Source organism: Macaca fascicularis, chromosome 11, assembly GCF_037993035.2.
Source record: "Macaca fascicularis isolate 582-1 chromosome 11, T2T-MFA8v1.1".
In the NCBI taxonomy this organism is placed as follows: Eukaryota; Metazoa; Chordata; class Mammalia; order Primates; family Cercopithecidae; genus Macaca; species Macaca fascicularis.
In genome coordinates this window covers 4885625-4907989 of record NC_088385.1, presented here as the reverse complement: position 1 = coordinate 4907989, position 22365 = coordinate 4885625, and the positions used below count along the sequence as shown (strand labels likewise).

The 22365-nt window shown below is 48.0% G+C and overlaps 1 long non-coding RNA gene across 3 annotated transcripts in view; it reads right to left on the bottom strand.

Annotated features, from left to right (window-relative positions):
- Positions 1-19641, bottom strand: part of LOC135966138 (uncharacterized) — a 120379-nt gene extending 100738 nt beyond the window's left edge. For all 3 annotated transcript variants that reach the window (XR_012419879.1, XR_012419878.1, XR_010579252.1), the window contains exon 1: positions 19488-19641. This is a non-coding gene — a long non-coding RNA (uncharacterized lncRNA). The remainder of the gene's footprint in view (positions 1-19487) is intronic.
- Between the last annotated feature and the right edge of the window lie 2724 nt (positions 19642-22365).

The window sequence follows — 22365 nt, the reverse complement described above, 5'->3', positions numbered from 1 at the left end:
CTCCTTCGTTAGAGATGATAGAAAATAACCATAAAGTAGAACGTATTGTAGTCACCGTCTTCACTGATTCCAAAAAGAACCATGTTGGAGAGAGAAGAAAGTCCCGTTCGTTTAAAATCAGACTCAACATCAAAGCAAGTTCTCATCACCATCCAACGCTTTCTCTTCTACAAAGCCCTGAGCAAGGCCCCTTTAAGGTGGGGTGTGTGTGCAAGAAACAGACAAATTCACGTGAGCTGGGCTCCCGCGCAGCATCTGACACGGCAAGTGGCGGGGGTGGGGGCAAGGCAGGGGGAGAGGAGAGAAGGAGATGGGAATTTTCTAATGATCTTCTTTAGTTAATAGGCACAAGTTGTTAGCTTGATCTGAGAAGGCCTCTTTCCCCGTGTGCCAATTCCACCCCCTCCTTTTTGTAATGGGTTTAGTTCCCACAGCTAAAGCACTGCGTAATGAGGCCGGAGGGAAGCGGAATGCTCTGGAGTAATGATATGGAGCCTCCTGGGCCTTGACAAAGGACAGAGAGAGCCCGGCTGGATGTTCTCAATGACAGGGTCCAGGCTCCTGATTTTCAGCCCTGGCGAGTCCAACTCTCCTGCCAGGGCCTGTGCTAAGCAGACAGTCTGAGAGCACAGACCCCGGTAGAAAACCCCAAGGGGTCCTGGTACAGGACAAACCCCCATTAAGCCAAGTTTGTTTCTTTTTCTAAGCCCTGATCCAACCTTCCTCCCTCTTCCTCCTGGTCTACCAGCCCTTGGTAGGGGCCTCTCACCTTCAGGATGGGGTACACTTTCCCCTGATAATCCACTCCCCATTGTGTAAAAAGCGTCCCTGCCCCATTCTGTCAACATCTACCAGGCTGCGGATGAAGACAAAATACACGGTTGGGATCAGCATATGCCCAGTAGACAAGGTAGCCACGTGGGGAAGGTGCCCCTCATCCTGCTGCTCACAGCCCTCTGCTCCAGGAGTGCCACCCACTGCATTTTGTGTGGAGTCACCATCACGTGGGCACTCCTCATTCCCATGAGACTGTGCTCTTCGAGGGCTCCTTCTTCCTTTCACCCGCTACCACCCCGTTTTAATACACAACACAGACCCGGAGCTCATTCCACATGTACTGAGTTGAAATGACTCGAATAACAAATAACTGAGTCCTGAATATTGATGTCATTGGAAATAACCTGAGGATCACTATAGACTATTCACTGAAGCCATCAACCCAGGTGGCTCTTGGGACTCCTAAAGTGGGGGCCAGGGAACAGTAATGGTAAGATATCAAAGGAAAGAGAAAAACATTATCCAGTCATGGGACAAATCCAGTAGACGCTTATCCACAAACAGAAATAAAAACTTCACAGCTGGAAAAATACAGCAAGAGACAACTGAATGATCAGGAGGAGGTTGGTGAGAGGGTCCCCAGTATAATGTCTGCACCCTCGATGTGCACCTTACAGTTTACAGAGTGCATAGACATTGATTTAGTCTCCCTGACATCTACGGCAGTACCCCATGAAATGCAGGAATCACAGCGTGAATGTCTGACACGTTCAGATAAGGAACCTGGGTTCCTAGAGGCATGGTCATAAGATGGCACAGCTAGTCAATGCTTAGGAAAAGTGCCCCCAGCCCACTACTGTTTCACTATGCCCCAGACTAACAAGAATTCATTCGTGTTACAAAGAAGGTTGCAAATAGAGATAAGTTTACAAAGTCATGTAGCTTGTTCGCAGCTTCCACAAACCCGTAACCCAGGGAAACCCTGAAAGCTCGGATGAGAAAAACGTACGACAAATAAAAAGCAGGTTTTTATTAGGTGAGTAGTAAACCTGTGATGCTTATTGGATAACAGACACTCATGGTCCTATTGTGTGTCCGCTCTGTTCTAGGTGCTTTGTTTCCCATGGGAATTCCATGAATTAGACATGGCCCCTGCCCTCAAGGGCCTACTTTAGGAGACAATACAGCCGAGAAATAGAAATATTTTTAAAGGCAACTGGAAAAATTCATATCTGATGATCCAAATAGGTTAGTGAGGTAACGTGGGCAGCTGGGGAGGGTTTCCAGTCCTCGGGGGCTGATCATGAGTCTGCATTTGGACACTTGACAATGATAGAATCCTGGACAGAGCCACACGGCCCTGTGTTCCGACTCAAGGCACCATTTCTCAGACTCTCATGCCAAGTCACCGGGCATCTTCAGGACTCTCCTCATCTCTTGGAAGGTCCTAAGATTCATGGTCCCTAACCTGCTCCATCACTGTTAGCCTCATCCTGAGAGAGCTATCCCAGGCTGAGTTCTCCAGAGAAGAGTCTCTTTACATTAATTCTTCATTTTTTCGGCATTCAAGCAGAAATATAGAACATACATTTTCAGCCACAGATCAGCATCACATACCATATGCATGGCCACCTTACGGCCTTTATACATGCTTTTGCCTTCTGCCTGGAATCCATCCCCATCCCCATCCAATCCATCACACCACATAGCTCCTCCCCATTCAGATCTCTCCTCTGAGGGTCACCTACTTAGAGATATTCACCTTATCTACAACAGCTATTCCCTCAGATCATCTCTATGCACTTGCCTTGTTTTTGTTTGTTTTTTATAAATCCTACCGTTATCTAAAAATGTTCTCTATTTCCTTGTTTGTTCATTGCCTTCTCTAGAAAGTAATCTCCATTTATGGAAAGAATCTTGCTTTTATTGACCACTGTGTCTCTAGTTCCTAGTAAAGTGACTGGCACAAAGTAGGTCCTCAATTACTCTTTGTCCAATGAATGAATGAATGACCACAGAGTTCATGTTTCTCCCATTACCTGTTGTTGAACACCAAAGCCAATGCTAGATTCCAAAAGAACTTTTCCTTTCTTTTTCTTTTTATTGCTTTCATTCTTTTTTGAGACAGGGTCTCTGTCTGTTGTCCAGGCTGGAGCGCAGTGGCGCAATCGTAGTTCACTGCAGCCTTGAACTCCTGTGCTCAAGCGATCCTCTAGCCTCAGCCTCCCAGAGTGCTGGGATTACAGGTGTGAGCCACGGTGCCTGGCCCTTCCCTCATTTCATGTAACATCTCTAGAGCAATTGCACTGACACTCTATCATCATTGCCATTACCACTGATGTTGTTATTAGTGTCACAGTTCATATTTTTATAATTATCCATCAGACTAATATGATCTCAATAATTAATTGAATGCCTATAATATAACATGAATGTGCTGGCATATAGCAATCACTTGATTAATTCTTTTCAGTCACTCTCTTAATAGCGTCTCTATTAGCCAAGTGCATCATAATCATAATGGAAGGCGTATGACCATTCAGCAGGACTCATCGGCCACAGCGACAAGTTTTTGGGTAGGGGCTTTCACATCTATTTTCTCACTTATTCTCAACAGCCCCAAGAGGTAAGTATTCTTATCCTCCAAGGTCACAGTTGGTAATTGGAGTACTGATGCAGACTCGAGTCTGTGTGACTCCAAACCCCATGCTTTTCCCCCAGAATCGTACTACTGGACTAAAACTATCCTGCACTAGGAAAGTTTTGCCTTCTCCATTACTCCAAGTATGAGCCCTGGTTTACTCACCTGTAAAATGAATGGACTGACCTGAGAGACCCTTAAGGTGCTCTGCAGTTCTAGGAGCCATGATTATCTCTCTCCTCTGCTTGATGTGAGCAGATCCATTCTCATGAGTCACCTGCCTGTCTCTGCAAGTTCAACTTTCTTTAAAAGACCCTCAGATGATAATCTGCCTGCTTACTTTACACCCCTTCCACTTCTCAGAGCATTTCCCTTCTCTGAGTAGGACCTGGGACCTCTCTCTCTGTACCTCACTTCCCTCCTTTCAAGAACAGGCTCCCCCGAAAGGCCCTGCTCCCCTGATAGGCACCCCCTCATTAGAAACCAGTGACGTTCTCTTTCAGTTGGCCTCATCATGTTCTTCCTGGTTTCGCCCAGAGTCGCTGCCAAGACTTCCCACCTTGCCCATCTGGCAAACGTTTAACTCCTTTATGTTGGAGCTCAGTTATCGGAAGGAAAGTGAGACATGTTTCCACTCACAACCCCTAAGCCCACCGAGCAAAAGAAGCTGGACCAGCCTCTTCATCAGTTATTGGAGTAAGGGGAGAGGATTCAAGCCAGTCTACTAGAACTAAAGTCTATTTTCCCCAAACACAAGCAGTCACTAGCAAAGTCATGCTCCCACGTTATTGGAAAAAAGGCTCTGACCTTCTAAGCTGCAGGCACCAAAACACAGTGTGGACTCACCGATGGGGAGAACAGAGGGGGTTTACGATCCACTTAAAATATGTGTGTAAGGAAAGCAGGGATTCGCCACCTGTTCCCCTTTCCACCGATATTTATGACAGCTGAGGAATCTTACCCTTCACAAACGCCTCGGCTCCATGCCCAAACCTTCTAGCTTGTTTTATTTTCAATTTATGCAAACATTTTCATAGAAAAGCATAAATCCCATCTTGTCGTGAGAAAGGACAGTTCCAACTCCTGCTGGGGTGAGGAACATTTTTCTACAGGTCTTGACAGCTCAGCCCCAATCTCTGTTTTAGAGCATGAGCCCGAATGTGCAGCTGTGTTCTTCTCCTCTAGATCTAGGGCAGGCAGTGGGCAACTTTCAGCAGCTCCTTGTGAATGGAGGTCAAGACCACTGCACAAACAGTATACATGCAAACAAGAGGGGTACTGGAAGGAGAACCTGTCCCTCCTGCCTCTTTTCAGTGTCTCTTACTCCTCAAGTACTACTACCTTTCTCTTGGAAAGTGGATGGATATGATTAATCTATCAACAGACACTTGACTGCTCCCTGTTCCCCACCCACCCACCCCTGCCGTCAAGGGCCAGAGTCCTGCCAGGCACTCTGAGAACACTACAGGCAAGGTGTTCCCCTGCCCCTGAGAAGGTGACAGTCTTTATGGAGGAGGGCACCATTATGGAAGATAAGTAGTGAATTTTAGAGCTGGAGGTGCCCTTCAAGGTTATCTGGTCTAAATCTCCTCACTGCATAAATGTACAACTGAGGCCTGGAGGAGCTAACTGGTGGCAGGCAAGGACTAAACCAGATCATCCAACTTCTGATCTAATGTGCTTTTTGTTATGTCATCAAAATCACTATAAAAATTATTTAGCACCTGTCTTCGGAATAAGATGCTAAACAAAGCACGTTGAGTGGACATGGTCCAGGCTGTTTGCCCAAAGCTTCATGTTCAGGACAGAGAAGGGATCCCATCGCTGCAGACAGCTCTACTAAAAAGGGCACTGCGGTAAGTGCACACACAGTGAACCAGGGGAAAAATTACACAAATCATGTACTGCTTTTATCATAAAATTACACAAACCATTCTTGGTGGAATGACAGTTATAGTGAATCCTGTAAGTTATGTCAGAAACTGGGAGGTGGATGAGTATCTGTGGTTTGGCACGATACAAGGCAAGAAGGTAGGCTTGTAGAGGGAAACTGAATTAAAATGACAGATGGAGCACACACTCCAGCATCACCCTTTCACTCTCAAACCCTAGAAATGACAAACTTTAAAAGTCCATAAAATGCTGTGAAACAAAAAGTCTTAGGTGATTGTAGAATGACAAGCCTGGGAAGAACATCGCCAGAGGCCAGCTCATGCATCTTTTTATTTATTTATTTGGGAGACGGGTTCTCACTCTGTCACCCAGGCTGGAGTGTTGTGGCACATTCGTGGCTTACTGCGAACTCTGCCCCCTGGGCTCAAGCAATCCTCCCACCTCAATCCCCCGAGTAGCTGGGACTACAGGCACACACAATCACGCCTGGCTAATTTTTGTATTTTTGGGTGGGGACAGGGTTTCCCTATATTGCTCAGGCTGGTCTCAAACTCCTGAGCTCAAACGATCTGCCTGCCTCGGCCTCTTAAAGTGCTGGCATTACAGGCATGAGCCACCGTGCCCGGCTGCTTGTGCATCTTTGAGGTAGGGCTTCACCCACACGCACCTCCAAAAAGGCTTCTGAAAAGACTTGTCTGCGTTTTCTTAAAATCTAGAGAGAAGAGAATTCTGCAGCCACCCAGGCAACACTTGCTAACCCTGCCCAAATCCTCAGAGCTAGGAGCCCAAATTCATCTTGCTTCATCCAAAGGCCACTCTCATTTGCTGGGGTAGTAGTGGCAGGAGAAACCCAGCTGCACTTTGTCAGTACTGCACAATCCCTCCATCAAGTTGGATCATAATAACTAATGGAATGCCCGCTGCAACCTCCTCACCCACCCTAGCCATTTCTTCTACAGTTTATAGAAACCTGTAGCTTTCCAAACTTTGTGATTCTCCCCAGAGCCCTTCTTCTGGTTTCACTTTCTAACATGCCCAGGAGCCTGGCACTCCACCCTCTTGCAACATGCTCTGGATCCTGGGAAGGCTTTTCTGATTGTCTCTGAGTTAGGGTAATGAATTGGCCTATCTCACCCAATTGCCCTGTGATTAAGCCACTAACTGTTAAGCACCGCAGTGTAATAAAGTCACCAGCTCATTTTATGGAAGGTATTTTTCTCAAGAGTCCAAAGTGCCTTCTAAGTGTTATACTGCCCCATTACTTTATTGCATTAGAAGCCAAGAAGAAGATTGTGTCTAAAACCTTAGCCAAAATGTCCGTGCCTGTCCTCTTTTAGCTTTCCTTCTCCTCATTTGGTTCACTGAAATCCACTGAAGCCACCAGGATAGCTTTTGCCTCTGAATCAATGGTCAGTTCTCCATTACCAATATGTGGTCAGCTATTTTGTGGGTCCTCACTTGCTGTTGGCTGCTGTGAGGCGTGATCTTATAGAAGACAGACCATTCCGTGCACACAGTAATGAGGAAAACAGACATTTGCACAGTTAAGAGTTATACATAGAAAGTTAGAATAGCCCAGCTCTGGACAGCCGGTCAACCCCAGGGACCAGGCGATGTGTGGTGAGCTCCTTGTGCCTAAGGGGGAAGAAGCTCTCCTGCTCTTCCAAGAGAACTTGCTTCTAGGGGCCGCTCAGTATCCCTAACATGCTTAACGGGATACTGCAAATGCTTGTTGATGAACAGGAATCACCAGTTAATCCATCTGCAGGCTCTGAACACCCACAAGGGATTTGAATTCACTACTGAAGCAGCAGCAGCAAGGCAGCAGCTGTCACTCAGCACCTGCCACAGGGGAACTGGCCGGATTTCAGAAAGGGTCCTCCTAGACCAAAGATGGTAGCGAGGAGAGATTCCAGGGGGATCAGGGGTGACAGCTGGGGTTGAAGGGGAAGATGCAGAGAGGAGCTTGAGGGGGGAAGGAGAAAGGGTGTGCAAAAAGCAAGTAACCCTGCATGAAAAGAGGAAGGAAGAGGCAAAATGGAAAAGGGGTGACCCTCAAACAAAGCCAGAGGGCCCTAAGAGGAGTTCTGGTAGGAAACATCAGATCAGCTTTCCCAACGATACCGCCCTGCTACAATTTTGGCCACCAGAGGGCTCCTGTATTCCAAAAATATTATGGAAAATGACATGTCTCCAATATTTTGTACTCCAAACATACGCATGTGAAATTAGTAATTTCTGTTTATGTGCGTAAGTGATTGTGTTTGAAGACCTGGAGATTTAATTCTGATTTTGACACTGTGTCCCCAAGTAAACAGTATCCTGGACATCAACCTCTCTGCTCTGTTTCTCTGTGTGCAAAATATGGAGAGACTATCCCGTATCTTGTTACAATTTACAGCCGGAATTAGGTGGGGGAGAATAGAGGCAGAAAATGGCTCTAGCAAGTAACACTTGAGACTGTAGAGACACAGATCATCTCTTCTCTATGTTCCTACGTGTTAAGGATGACAAGACCTGCACCTTGGATGTTTGCACCATCCTTGCCCTGGTGAAACTCATATGGAGAAAAAAATAATGTGCATGTGTTTGGTAAAAGGCTGAGGTTAATGTGCCAGTTCTGTCCATGTCTAACTACATGACCTTGGCTTAAACCCCTAACCCCATTAATTTTTCTCCTCTATAAAATATAAAGGGCTCTTATCTCAGAGGTTGGACATGAGAATTGAATTACATAATGTCTTTGAAGGGGGCTGGCACATGGTAAAAGCTCATTACTTATGCATTTACTCAAGTATGCCCTGCAAGTGAGACTGACGTTACCAAGAATCCTAAGAATTGCAAAACTGGCACAAACTGGGCATCCTCAGCATGAAAAGACTAAGAATGACATCATGTCTGCCTTTAAATATTTGAAGAGCTATCACATGGAAGAGAGATGAAAACTCTTCTATGTCATCCCAAGAAGTAGAAATGGGACCCATGGGTGGATTAGGGAATCAGATCAAGCCTGATAGAGAATTATACGAACTGCCTAACCCATAAAGCTTTCCAAAAAATGGGGTGAGGAGATAAAGTTAGCTGACATCTGGGGGTGTTCCAGGAGAAGCTGGATGAGCAATGTCAGAGAAGCTGTAACGCTGATTCTTGCATCAGATGGGAAAGGCTACATTTGATGACCCACTAGAACCTCCCCAACTCAGGGAATTCTACAGTTCTTCATTCCAAGCACAGGGAAAAAAGCATTGTTATGTCTCGTAGGAGCTCATGTTGGTCAAAAGGATGGCCTTCCAGCCTGGCAGTTGTAAATGCGTACACTTCCCCCATGTCATGCCCTCCCTGTGCATCTGGCCAGCCCTGATCATATCCCTGGCCATAAAATGGCCAGGGCCCAGACATTGGATACTAGCCAAGACAAGTGCTATTCACATCAAAGATGTTTGATCTTTGATCATACTCATTATTTGTGGAATGACTGATTGGTGTTCCTCACACAATAGTGGATGACCAAAGGAAGATAGGGATGGAGGGCAAAGCTGTAAATAAGGAATGAATAAATGATACAGAAAGGGGTGGGCCGGGCACAGTGGCTCACTCGTATAATCCCAGCACTTTGGGAGGCCAAGGCAGGTGGATCACGGGGTCAGGAGATCAAGAACATCCTGGCTAACACGGTTGAAACCCTGTCTCTACTAAAAATACCAAAAAAAAAAAAAAAATTAGCCAGGCATGGTGGCGGGCACCTGTAGTCCCAGCTACTCGGGAGGCTGAGGCAGGAGAATGGCGTGAACCCGGGAGACAGAGCTTGCAGTGAGCCGAGATCGCACCACTGCACTCCAGCCTGGGCGACAGAGCGAGACTCCATCTCCAAAAAAAAGAAGAAGAAAAAAAGAAAAAAAAAAAAAAGAAAGGGGTGTAGGATGGGTACAGCGGAGCACACGGTTGGCTCACTGTTCCAGCATCTTTAGATCCAGAGCTGTGTGACTTGGGGCACTTCCCTTCGGTCTCTTCCTCTGTCTTATGCTGAGAACAGCTCTTTCTCTCACAGCAAGGGAAGTCTGTTAAGAGGCAGAAGTCCAGACATAATGATTTTTGGATGTCCCTCCTCTGTATGAGTGCCAGTGTAAAATGAGATTCCACTTAGATCTTCTTCCTAAAGAGGATCTTCATAATTTTACTAAGACAAAATGGGAAGAGAAAGAGAAGGCATTCCTAGCTGTCGCGGAAGGAGGCTACCAGAAAAGAATCAGGGAAAGGAGAGTACCTCAGCAGTCAAAGCATGAGACTGCAATCTAAAGAAACTTAGTTTTGCAACTCGATTATTAACTAGATGTGCAATTATGAACAATATCCAAGCTTCAGTTTCTTTATCTGCAAAAGACAGTTAATAATGTCTCTTAAAGTTTGCTTAAAAGTGCCTGGCACAATGCTTGGCACAAAGTGGTATTCAGATCATGGCACGTTTCTCTTGTTATTATGGATTAGGAACCAGTCAGGATCAAGGAAACTTGAACAGTCCCCGCTCAGACAGGAAGAATATGTACATGTATGGAGTCTGAAGAGAGATGTGGGTATGCTTGTCCTGAAGGTGCAACCATGAGACTGTGTCTGGAGTGATGTAAACTGAAGTGGTGTCTGGACCAAATGCATAGAGTCTGGTTTGGGTAAGGAAAGAGGAAGAGGAGATGGATGTGTACAATATGTAACCAAATGTGCACAGTGTCGGTCACCTTAAAAAGAAACGAATCGAACCATGCTGTATTGCTGGAAGAGAGCAACACGCTCCACATGGCTGGACTCAGGAAAGTAAATGGGCCCTTGTTGCATATAAGGCTGCCTGAGAAAAAGCAAACACTGACTCCCAGAAACAGTCTTAAAGTAATGGGCATGTCATAGGGCAGATGGTAGCCAGCTGCTCTCCAGTTTTTCTGAGACCAGCAGAATAGGAGATGTTCGATGACTGCATCAGGAGGGAATTCATTATCCCTAAAGGCTCCCCAACCCTCAGGTCTGTTAAGACCACTGATATTACTGACTGAGGGAGGTTATGAAGTAGCCTTCTTAAGTGCTGTAAACATAAGGCTATTATTCATGTTTCAGGGATGATGTCTCCCATCCTCACTAAACTGATGCCTGAATACCAGTCATGGGCTATGCTATCCCAAAATGCTGGCTATAGGAATTGCAAATGTGTCACTGGAAAAATGGAAAACTAGCATCATTTTTAGTTCACAGGATCACAATCTGCACCACAGCCATGTGGATGCGTGGTAGAAACGCGAAGGAACCGAGTCCCAACTAGTGATCCATAGCATCTGCACTGTTAGGCAACACGCCCTGCCAATGAAGCAGGGTACAAACTCTTTAGTAGTCTCCTCCATTACTTTGCAGGGCAAATATAATCATCTTTCCTCTGCGGAGGAGAACTTGGATGAGATCAGTTAACTCCTTTCAAAAGTTAAGCAATTTCCTTCTTGAGAGCCTGAAGTGGGAGGGAATGCAAGTCACCTGTCCTGCCTGCGAGAATTTCTTGTCTCTCCCCCTCCAGTCCATCCTCCTCGAGGCAGCAGGAAGCTTCATGAGGTCACTGAATTCCAGGGGATTCAGACTTTTTTGTTACCAGGACCCACGGTAATAAGTATATTTCATACCATGATCCGGAACATACACAATCACACACAAACACATTTCATGAACCGATACTTACAGCACACACAGATTTTCATATTTTTCTATTCCATTCTGTTCTCATCCATTCTATTTTTTTTAATGTCAGTCATGACCTGAATTTCCCTGTATAACCTGAAGTTTGAAAAACAATGTTCTTACCTCTGAGCTCTCCCACCTATTCAAAAGACTGTCACAATTGTCCATTTCCTACAAAATATAAAGTCCAAAGTTCTTCAGAGGACAGATAAAACCATTTATAACTCTGCCTTCCAGCTCCAGTTCTGCCATCTTCACCTGAGCTCACAACACAGCTGGCGACTGGCCTTTCCTAGGAGACCCAAGCCCCAACACAGTCTCACGCTCTGCCTTGCTCAGGCCCTACCCACAGGCTAGATGCACTTCTCACTACAAGAAAACTGCTCTTTCTTCTTAAGAAATGTCCCGGATATCACCCCTCTCTGAAGAGTACCCTGACCTGCCCAAGCACAACTCAACTCTGCACCAGGTTGCCGCAGTCTAGGAATTCTTTTTTGTACAGTGCGTAAGGATCATCTGACCCTCCTCAAGGCTTAGATATCTTTCCCTATATCTGAATTGGTGGGAATACATTTTTAAATCCTTTCCTTTATGATTGACACCTGCCTTTTTCTTTCTCAATCTTCAGCCTATTCCCCCTCCCCATCTCCTTACATCCCAGAGCCCCCCGTACAATTGGAAGATCACAGAGAGGGGAAAAGGAGAATGGTCAAAGTTAGTTGTGGCAAACCAATCTGGTTCTCGTTTTTCTTCCTCCAAATTTGCAGTCCTGTTTCCAGGGGATCCAAGCTTGGCAAAGGCATAACATGATTCATCTGAATCACAAGAAGTTGGAAAAGGCAAGCTGAGGTGGAGAAACCAAGGCAGAGTGCGAAGAGTGGCTGGCTCAGGCTACAAAACCAGGGCAGGAACTGACAGTACAAACAGAATAAATAATACTGATTCACACGCCAGAGAAACCCTGTCGCCAAACAAATGCCCTGTTGCAGTCTCAGCTGGTAGACTGTGGATGGCCTGATTTACAGCCAGACTCAGAGTTTAATGAACTCTCAGGTCACCTTTATCTATATAAAAATAACAACAAAAAGACCCCTAGCGCTATGCATTTTTCAAAGCAGTTACTCACACATTATTCCATTTCATCGTGGAGTGTCAGAGCTGTAAGGGATTTTAAGAGGTCAATTAGCTTAATCCCTCATCCTGATGCAGATGAAAAGGAGACAGAATAGGCAAGTGACTTGCCCAAGGTCACACCCCTGTGTTAGCAGCACAGTGCAATGCTCTTTTTCACCAAACCACACTTTTCACACACACAAGTAGCCAGTGTTTCAATGTTCTCTTGATTCAGAGTTTCACTCTGACTGGATTTCAAAGCCCTTCAAAGGAGGGAGGGTGGTGCCTGCCTTATCTTTCAAAGATTCCCAAGCAGAGATTCTACAGCATCTTTTCGGTCAACTCTTTTTTTTTTTTTTTTTTTTTTTTTTTTTTTTTAAGACGGAGTCTCACTATTGTCACCCAGGCTGGAGTGCAATGGCGCAACCTCGGCTCACTGCAACCTCCGCCTCCCAGGTTCAAGCGATTCTCTTCTTCCCGAGTAGCTGGGATTACAGGCAGTTGCCACCATGCCCGGCTAATTTTCTTCTATTCTTAGGAGAGACGGGATTTCACCATGTCGGCCAAGCTGGTCTCGAACTCCTGACCTCAGGTAGTCCACCCACCTCGGCCTCCCAAAGCGCTAGGGCACCCGGCCTCCGGTCAATTCTTATAATTTGCTGCCACAATCGGCTAATCTGGTCTTCACAGTATTGTATCCCCATTACCAAGAGTGCCTAAGCTATTAACTCACCAGTAACAGGTGCCAAATAGCCTCTTCTTTTGCACAAGATGTTCATTTAAAATCAAATTGCACGTAAATCCCTCCAGTCCCAACTCATTTCCCTCAGCCCTCGGCCTTTTTTGGTCTTCTTTCCCCTTGATGTTCCCAATCCTGCCTACTGAACGTCTCTAAGATGACGTTGGGGGGGTGAAGCTGGGTGGCCTGGGGGAGCAGCTATGGAGTCGTGCTGGAGCAGGCGGGCAAGTAACAGGGCTGTATCCACCCCGAGCCCACAGGCCCCAGGAAGGGGTACCGCGATCGCCTGATGTCACTACACTCAGGGATTCTTCCAGATCGACTCCCTTATTTTACAGATGGGGAAACTGAGGCCGGGAGTGCAGATGGGGCTTGCCCAAGAATGCTAGTAAGACTAAGCTGGGGGAATACGCCGTTTCCACACTCCCAGGCCAGTTCCCTTCCTCTACTGTCCGCCTTTCCCTTCGCCAATGAGGAAACTGAAGCTTAGGGAGGTGGAGAGATGACCTAGGACCTCACGGCTTCCCCAGGCCGGGTCCAGGACCAGAAGCGCGGAGAGAGGGGAGAAAGGGAGGCCGGGACTGGGCATGCCCAACATCGGGGAGATGCGGCGCACAACTCCAGGGGGCACTGCTCGCCCCGCAGTCTACGCGCCCCCGGGCCCTTTGTGCCCTGCTGAAGTTGGGGAGAGGGCGCGGGGACGAAAGGGCAGGTGCCCTGACCCTCCAGAAAACCTGCCCTACGGGGCCGCCCAGAGTCAGGGAGACCTGGCCCCTGGCACTGCCCACGGCCTCTCCTCCGGGAAGCGGGGGACGGGGTCCGAATGCCTTTCCCCATTCAGCGGGATTATCCCTTTTGAATTGTTTTAAAAAAAAAAAAATGCTGCAGCTAGCGAACCCTGCCTGACAACACCAAAGGAATTTTTCCCAGGGATCGGCCGAAAGCTGACTCACATTTAAAGACTTGCCCGAAGTGGTCATGCCCCTCTGAGCAAATACCACAGGCATGCGAGCACGCGTCCGCGGCCCCCTGGCGGCGCGGCCTCCCGGCGCGGACGGCGATTGGAGCAGCGCCGCCCCGCTTCTCCCGCGCGCAGCCAATCGCAGCGCCGCGCCGCCGGGTTGCTAGCCGGGCCGCCGGGCGCGGGGAGGCGCGGGCGGGGAGCTGTCCCTGCTCGTTTCCTGGCCCTGGGCGGGGGCGCGGCGGGCGGGAGGTTCAGGCTGTGGGTTTCGGCGAGCGGGGCCTGGGAGGGAACGCCAAGGAAAGGGCCGAGGCACCTACGCCGCAGGCCCTTTGAGCCCCGAGGTTCCTCCCCGGAATGTGCGCGGTGCGGAGAGGCGCTCGGCCTGGGCCCGGGCGTGGAGGCGCATTGGTGCGCATCTTCCCCGGACCGCGGGAGCCTGGCCTGCGAGCCACCCTCGCCTGCCTCGAAACTCCGACTCCCAGCAGTCATCTCCTGGCTACCCCACCATTGCAGAAGGCAGCGTGGGGTGGGAGGGGGCACGGGCTCATAAATCGCGAAAGAGGAGTCAGAGACCCCAGTTCACAACTACGTGACAACCAGATTAACGTGCGATCCTGGCCAAGGCTCCTCACAATTGTAGTTCTTGTGTTTTTGGTTTTGTTCTCGTGTTTCAAATGAGAGATTTGAGCCCGATCGTTAAAGTTCTTGGTGCTAAGCTTCAGGTTCTTGGAAGAACTGAGATCCAGTTCTTATACGTCAGCCCCCAAAAACTTTCCACGCAGCAGCGCAAGTGATTTTCTCAACGTGTGGACGGCATCATGTCATTCCCCTCCTTAGAACCTCTGAGAATCTCTGTCCCTCTCCATCCAGCTTTACCCCAGTGGTCTTTCCCGGCTGCTTGAAATTACTACCGCTCTCCCCCAGCTTGTTCCCGCCTCAGGCCTTTGCGCATGCTGTTCCCTTCCCTGTCTCTTGGCCAGTTCCTAACTCATCCTTCAGGTCTCCGCATGAATGGCACTTTACTAGTGGAACCCTCCCTGTGCCCCAATCTGAATGAGATCCCACTGCTACTCCCACGTGGCACCCTGCGGTTTTCCGCCATACCTATATTCAAAGCTGTAATTTTCTCATTTTATTTGCTTACTATCTCTTCCACTAGAAAGAACAGAGGCCTCTTCTGTTTTGTACCCCGTCCTCAGGACAGTTAAATTATCCCCAGGTAAGTAAAGAATTATCATACCCATTTAGCAGATAAGGTTGTGGAAGTTCACAGAAGTTAGATAACTTACCTAGGTTCAAATAGCCAAAGGTGTTAGACTCTATCTCTCTGGTCTTCTGCTTCTGTCAGGAAATTGGATTATAAAATAATAGCCTTCCAAGAAATAGCAAATAAATTGCTAGAACAGATGGCTTTAGCAGTTTCGATGCTGTGGTTTTGCCCCTGCCCTTCAGGACTCTTTACATACCAAGGAAAGTTCCATTCATTTATTCATTCAACAAATATTTATGGCGCACCTGTTATAAGCTAAGCAGCACAATCGTAAGCAAGAGATTTCCCTTCCAGAACCCAGAGAACAGTAGCTACACAGTACGGCCTTTTCTACCATGGAGCAGTATCCAAAGTGTCCATTTAGCTAAAAACTTTGGTCATCTTTTATGATATTTTGTTTATTTTGGTGTCTGTTCTGATATGTGGTAGGCTTAGCCTACCATATATATGTATATATAGATGTATACCTACCATATGTGTGTGTGTAAATGTATATACATGCACACATACTTTTTTTTTTGTTGCCCAGGCTGGAGTGGTGGTCACCATCATGGCTCACTGCAGCCTCGACCTCCCTGGACACAAGTGATATTCCCACCTCAGCCTCCCGAGTAGCTGGGACTACGGGTGCACCCCACCACACCTGGCTAATTTTTGTATTTTTTTCTAGACACGAGGTTTTGGCGTGTTGTCCAGGCTGACCTCGAACTCCTGGGCTCAAGTGATCCTCCCACCTCAGTCTCCCACAGTGCAGGCATTGCACGTGTGGGCCACCATGCCCAGCTGCCTGCATTTTTTATTGGACTAAAAAATGCATCCCCAAACCTGGCCAAAAATTAAATTTCTTTTAAAATTTATACTGCAGTTAGGCTGTTACACCTGTAATCCGGGCACTTTGGGAGGCTGAGGCGGGCGGATCACCTGAGATCAGGAGTTTGAGACCAGCCTGACCAACATGGAGAAACACCATCTCTACTAAAAATACAAAATTAGCCGGGCGTGGTGGCGCATACCTGTAATCCCAGCTACTTGGGAGGTTGAGGCAAGAGAATCACTTGAACCCGAGAGGCAGAGGCTGCAGTGAGCCGAGATCGTCCCACTGCACTCCAGCCTGGGCGACAAGAGCGAAACTCTGTCTAATAAATAAATAAATAATTAAAATTTATACTACTGTTTATTTGAATTACCAGTGTGATCTGGGTGCCGATCATAGTTCTCTCTAAAGGAAGATGCTAAGGCAGGGAAGCTTTACTCATGGCAAGAAACTTTTCTAGATATTATCCCCTCAGCTGTGATTCAGAAGCTGGCCTGCCTTCAGCCTTACGGGTCCTGCGTATTCCCTCCCATTCGCTCTTGCCCCTCTAGCAAGTCACTGTCCTTCCAAGCCCCACCCTCCTCATCTGGCCTGAATGCTTTCTAGCAATGAAGAACATATGAAATGAAGAATTCCCTCACTTATTCAGGAAATATTTACTGGTCATCTCCTGTGCGCTAGGCATCTTTCCAGTACCGGGACTACCATGGGAGCAAAACTTGTTGTGGTCACTGTCCTCAAAAAACTTACTCTCCGATAAGGAAAACCATCAGTCTATCCAATTAAACAACCACCAATCTAGCAATCACACATTCGCACATCATCACGCGCTGAACTGAGTACTATGGGTGAGTGCATCCGTGTGCGAAAACCTTGTGGTAGGAGGGACCTTGCATTCAAGGAACCAGAGAAAGCCTCGCTGGAGAGAGAGAGAAGGAAAGGAAAAGAGGAGGCCAACCAATCGGGAAGAGCTCCGGAGAACATGAGGACTTTGGTATCGATCCTAAGAGCAATGGGAAACCATTGGAAGGTTTTAAGATGAGGATTTTATGTTCTAGTTTTTACTCTAGAAATATCATTAGCTGAGGCATGGGGCATGAATTAAGTGAGGTGGGGAGAGGGGAGGAAGAGTGGAAGTGAGAAGACAATATCAGAGGTGATGGAAAACTGGATTATAGTGATGATAGTGGAGAAGAGCGAGTCATCAGATTGAAGAGAATTCATCCATACTGAACTGTCTTCAAAGCTCAGTTTTCTCTTCCCCAACACATTTTCTCCCAGTAAAACGTGCATACCAGATTGTAAATTCCAGCTTGTTCCGAGTCTACCAACACTTGGCCTGGTCGTGTTTGCTGTGCTTGCTCTCCTTCATTCTGGAATACTGGCAGAGTGGATGTGGATGCTGACCCACAGAACTGTAGGGTCTCCTACGTGTGTCTGTATCTTCCTGTCTTCTCTCCCTTCCCGTGACTCAATCCACCATCCCTGTCCTTACCTCCTGGGGCCACCTTTTGAGCATGTCCTGGCCTTTCCGTGGGACTGGCTCCAGGAGAGGGATTGCTCTTGGTGCCTGTGGCTCCCCATGTGGTTCCACAGTGGAGGTTCAGAGCCCACAGTATGGACTCTGTGGGCAAAGCCTGCAGTGTGGACTCTGGGCAAAGCTGGTGGGGAGGGTGTGGCCAGCATGAGGCCCCATTTCATTTCAGTACTGTCCATCACTGCTTGCAGGACCTGGGACAGTCTTGCCCCCCTCCTGCATATTATTCCATGTGAGCCCTGGAAATGTCACTGGCCTGTTTCACTTTCAGTTTCCTGATACAAATACACACCTGCGCGTACACACACACACACACACACACACACACACACACACACACACACACCCCATGTGGCTGCTTTGGGCTGTGGTGCAGCAGGGATGCATCATCTGCTCCTTCAGCTCACCCATGTGGGAAATGAGCCTTGTATAACTGAGAAATGTGTGCTTTTCAGTATTTTGCAAAGCTGCCTGCCCTTAAAAAATCCAGTCTTTTCATTGAACTCCTCTACTGAGCTTTGAGGGAGGGTGTCTCCACCTGAGAAGGGAGTGCTGTAGGTACCTCTGAGCCATGGATCCAGTCTGGCTGGCTCTCCACAGTAGGAATCACAGTGACTCCCCACTGTGCTGGCTGGGGGACCATTAGCTTCTCACCAGGGAAAAGTCCCTGGTCTCCTGGCCTTCTGCCTCCTGTGGCCCCTGGCAGTCCTTGGGCCCAAGAGAGCCTGGAGGAAAGGATGCGAATAGCTCCAGGCACTCAGTCATCTCTCTGGGAACCTCCACTGCTGAAGTGTGTGCGAGAGAAAGAAGGGAGTGCCTCCCTTTTTCTATAAAAGACAGCATTTGTTTAAAGCTCTGAGACCCACTCAGTAGCCACTCACCAAAACACGAGAGAAAGCAGGGTATCTGAGGGGTACATCACTTTGCTATCTACCAGTTCATAATGCAATTAGCAGAATGGCCTGGCCCTTCCTTCCCACAGTCTCTATTCATTCTTTCTTTCCTTTATTCATTCACCAGAATAATGAGTTCCCCAAGAGCAGGGATCATATCGTATTCATCTGTGTATTCTCATCACTTAGCACTGGGCCTGGCACCAGAGAGACGCTTCAGTGAATGAATTCATTCAATGCCCATTCACCAAGTGCTGTGCGAGACCTTGGAGGATACAAAACAAGTGTGGGACACAAATCCTTGCCTTCCAGGAACTTACAGTCTAGGTGGGGGCACTCAGTTGTGCAACAGTGATTTATTGGGCTCTAACTTCAGGCCAGGGCAGCAGTAGGCGCCGCTGAGAAAAGATGAATGAACAAGTCCCCAAACCAAAAATAAGCAGCCCACTCCTCCAAAATAAACACCCACTCCCAGCATTAATTTTTTTTTTAAATTACAATCACTCAGGGCTCGGGGATTTCTTCTTGGCACCAGCTGTTGGCTTCATAGCTTTGACCATTCTGCCATGTCTCTGGGATCCCACAGCCCATCTCTGAGTGTCTGTTTTCTGTTCAAGACAGCTAGCTCATGCCAGCACTGGCAGAGGTGGGTCCCCAACTGCACACAGGCACCTACTAGTACAGGTCTGGCAGATCTGAGTTCGGATAGAGTTGCCACCACTTCCTTGCTGTCTAGAGCTGCACGCGTTAATAAGCCATTCTGAGCCTCAGTTTCTTCATCTACAGATACCAAATATCCACAAAGCATTGACAGTGTGCCAGGCTCTGCTTCGACGTATTCAGTCCTCCCAGGAAGGGTAAAATTAAACCCAGGGAAGTGGCTCTCGGTGAGGCCCCCTTGAACCCAACCCCGGCTTCAGTCTGGCTCCCAGCTCCCGAGCCCTTCCTTCAAGCCCTCTCGCTCACATTCCGGTAGCACCAAAACGGAGCACACCTCCTGGCTTCCCTGCTTTTACGGAAACACAGATCTTTCTGTCTGTTTCTCCAGGCCTTGACCTCAAGCCCAGGCCTGGGACTCCAGTCACGTCCTGACTCTCCTCCCCGCTGGGCTGCCACTCAGAGAAATTTCCCTGAACTCACCCTCCTCTTTCCTGGGCACGCAGCCTCGGGTCAGCGGTCAGCGGTCAGGTCCTCTGACCGGTCTCTCAGCGCTCCCCTTTTCTAGTCCTGTCCCAGCAGCCTTTCAACCTCAATCGACTCCTGCTGTTCTCTCATCTCCAGGCTCTCTCACACTGCTTCCTTTGCCCCTTTCATCCCTGCCCCCCACTCGGCTCCCACATCCTGCCCTGGGGCCCTCTCCCTGGCCCCAAGAAGTCTGTCTCAGTATTGTTCTCCACTTCCAACATTAGCATTCCCAAAACCCACATTTGCATTTTGATGGCTCCTGTCCCGGCTAGACAGGGGTACACTTTGATGCATATATATTTTGGAGAGGAGCGCTTTCCCCAGTTGCACAGTGTCTAATTTTCCACTTTGATTTAAGTGCATTCTTCGGTTCTGGCCTGATTTGCTCTGGGCCAAGGCAGACTTTAGCCAGCACCTTTAGGCTGTGCTGTGGCCTGTAAGATAACGGAAAGGCTTCGCTTCGTGGGAGCTCAAGGGAACAGAAGTCTCACTTCCCACGCCTCCCAATCCTACTCGGAACATCAAAGCTTCCTGCAAGCTCGCATCTGCAACCAGTGCTCTCCCCTCCCAGGCTCAGAGGCCTTGGCCTCGAGCATTCCCTAGCACAGCTGCAAAGGCCAGAGATTGGGGTTCTCTGTGGTCACCCCTGGCTCGGACGCACACCTGAGTTATGGACAATCTCGGGCCTCGATTCTAGGATAAGCCACCAGAAGTAGGCAAGAAGGATGGGTGGGGTAAAGAGGCCACCTTAGCCAATTGCCCCTACATTTTCCCACGTATAGGATTTCACTCTGCTTTATGGGATGGAGAGAGAGAGTGCCAAGGGGCCAGACTGCATTCTCATCCAGGGCCTGGTGTTGGGACTTTAAGTTTTTATATGCCTCCGGGTTGCTGGTGTGTAGCCAGACTCAGAACAGCTAAGTGCCAGGCAACAGAAAGGAATCTCCTGCCAGGTCTCCAGGGGTTTCAGGGCCACTTTGACAGAGGTTTAGGGTACTGCGATTTGCATGGCAGGACTTCCTAGGGTTTCATCCCAACTTCAGAGTGATTTACAATTCCTATTCCATTGAGAAGCTCTCAACATTCATTTGCACCTACAACTTAGTTCTTCTCCTTTTTTTTTTTTTTTTTTTTTTTTTTTTTGAGATGGAGTTTGGCTCTTGTTGCCCAGGCTGGAGAGCAGTGGCGTGATCTCGGCTCACCACAACCTCCGCCTCCCAGGTTCAAACGATTCTCCTGCCTCAGCCTCCCGAATAGCTGGGATTACAGGCATGCACCACCACACCTGGCTGATTTTGTACTTTTAGTAGAGACAGGGTTTCTCCATGTTGGTCAGACTGGTCTCAAACTCCCGACCTCAGGTGATCCGCCCACCTCGGCCTCCCAAAGTGCTGGGATTACAGGCGTGAGCCACCGCACCTGGCCGCATCATGGTACTAATAATTACTGCCTACTATCACTTGCTCGTGTAGGGTGTTTTTACATGTATTACTTCAAACTTTCCCAGCAAGGTTATATCCTTTTGCCCATTTTACAGATAGTAGAAAAAGGCTCAAATTAAAGAGCCTATGGTCACACTGTTAGAAAGTTGCTGAGCCAGAATTCAAACCCATTCCAGCTTCCCTACTTAAGCTCCTGACCTGGCACCACACTGCAAGGTGAGATCAAACTCTAATACCGGAGGACATGAAATAACAAAGTGCTATGGCAATTCAGGTAGGAAGGGCCCACATCTGGCCATGGGAATCAAGACTGGATCCATAAAAGACACTTGTTTTTAACAGTATCCTGAAGGGGAGGGGCAGGAGTCTGTGGAGGGCATGGGGGACAAAAGCACTGAAATGCACTGGGGAAATAGTGGGTGGCTCTGGGGTATAGGGTCTGAGAAGAGGAGAGGACAGGTTGGCATCAGAATGTAGCGAGCTCTGTCTGTATTTGGGCACAACTCTATAGGCATTAAGAGACCACTGAAGATGTTTTGAGTACGGTCGTGATGTAAGAAAAGAGATATTTAGGAAGAGAAATCAAGACGACACAGGTAAGGTAACCTGGAATAAGAAGAAAATAAAATGACAGAGGAGATTCAAGCCATTAAAATGGTCCACGTGGCCGGGCACGGTGGCTTACGCCTGTAATCCCAGAACTTTGTGAGGCCAAGGCAGGCAGATCATTTGAGTTCAGGAGTTCAAGACCAGCCTGACTAAGGTGGTGAAACCCCATCTCTACTAAAAACACAAAAAAATTAGCCAAGTGTAGTAGCGCATGCCTGTAGTCCCAGCTACTCAGGAGGCTGAGGCAGGAGAATTGCCGAAACTCAGGAAGTGGAGGTTGCAGTGAGCTGAGGTCGTGCCACTGCACTGCAGCCTCGGCGACAGAGCAAGACTCCATATCAAAAAATAAATAAAATAAAATAAAATAAAATGGTCCAAGCAAGGGGCAAAGAGATACTGAACAAAGTAGCCTGAGAATGGCAAGGCGGTTTTAGGTATCTGAAATGACTGGAGATGGAAATGGGGATCTGGAGCGTGGAATGAGGTGGGAGCTGCAGATACAGGTTTGGAAACTGCAAGTAAAAAGGTGATGATGGAAGCCCTAGGAATGGATTAAATGGGTAGCAGAAGAAAAGAGAGGTGGGGATCCAATCTAGACTCAAGGGGAAAAGGGGGAAGGTAAGAAACAAAGGAGGCAGAAAAGACACAGCAGGACAGGTAAGGGGAGAAGCAACGTGGGACACCAAATGAGGAGAAAAATTCCCGGGTGGCTGACAGTGTTAAATACGTCTTCTCCTGGTGGATTCCTTGCTTGACCAAACTTGAGGCAGGTTCCTGAACCT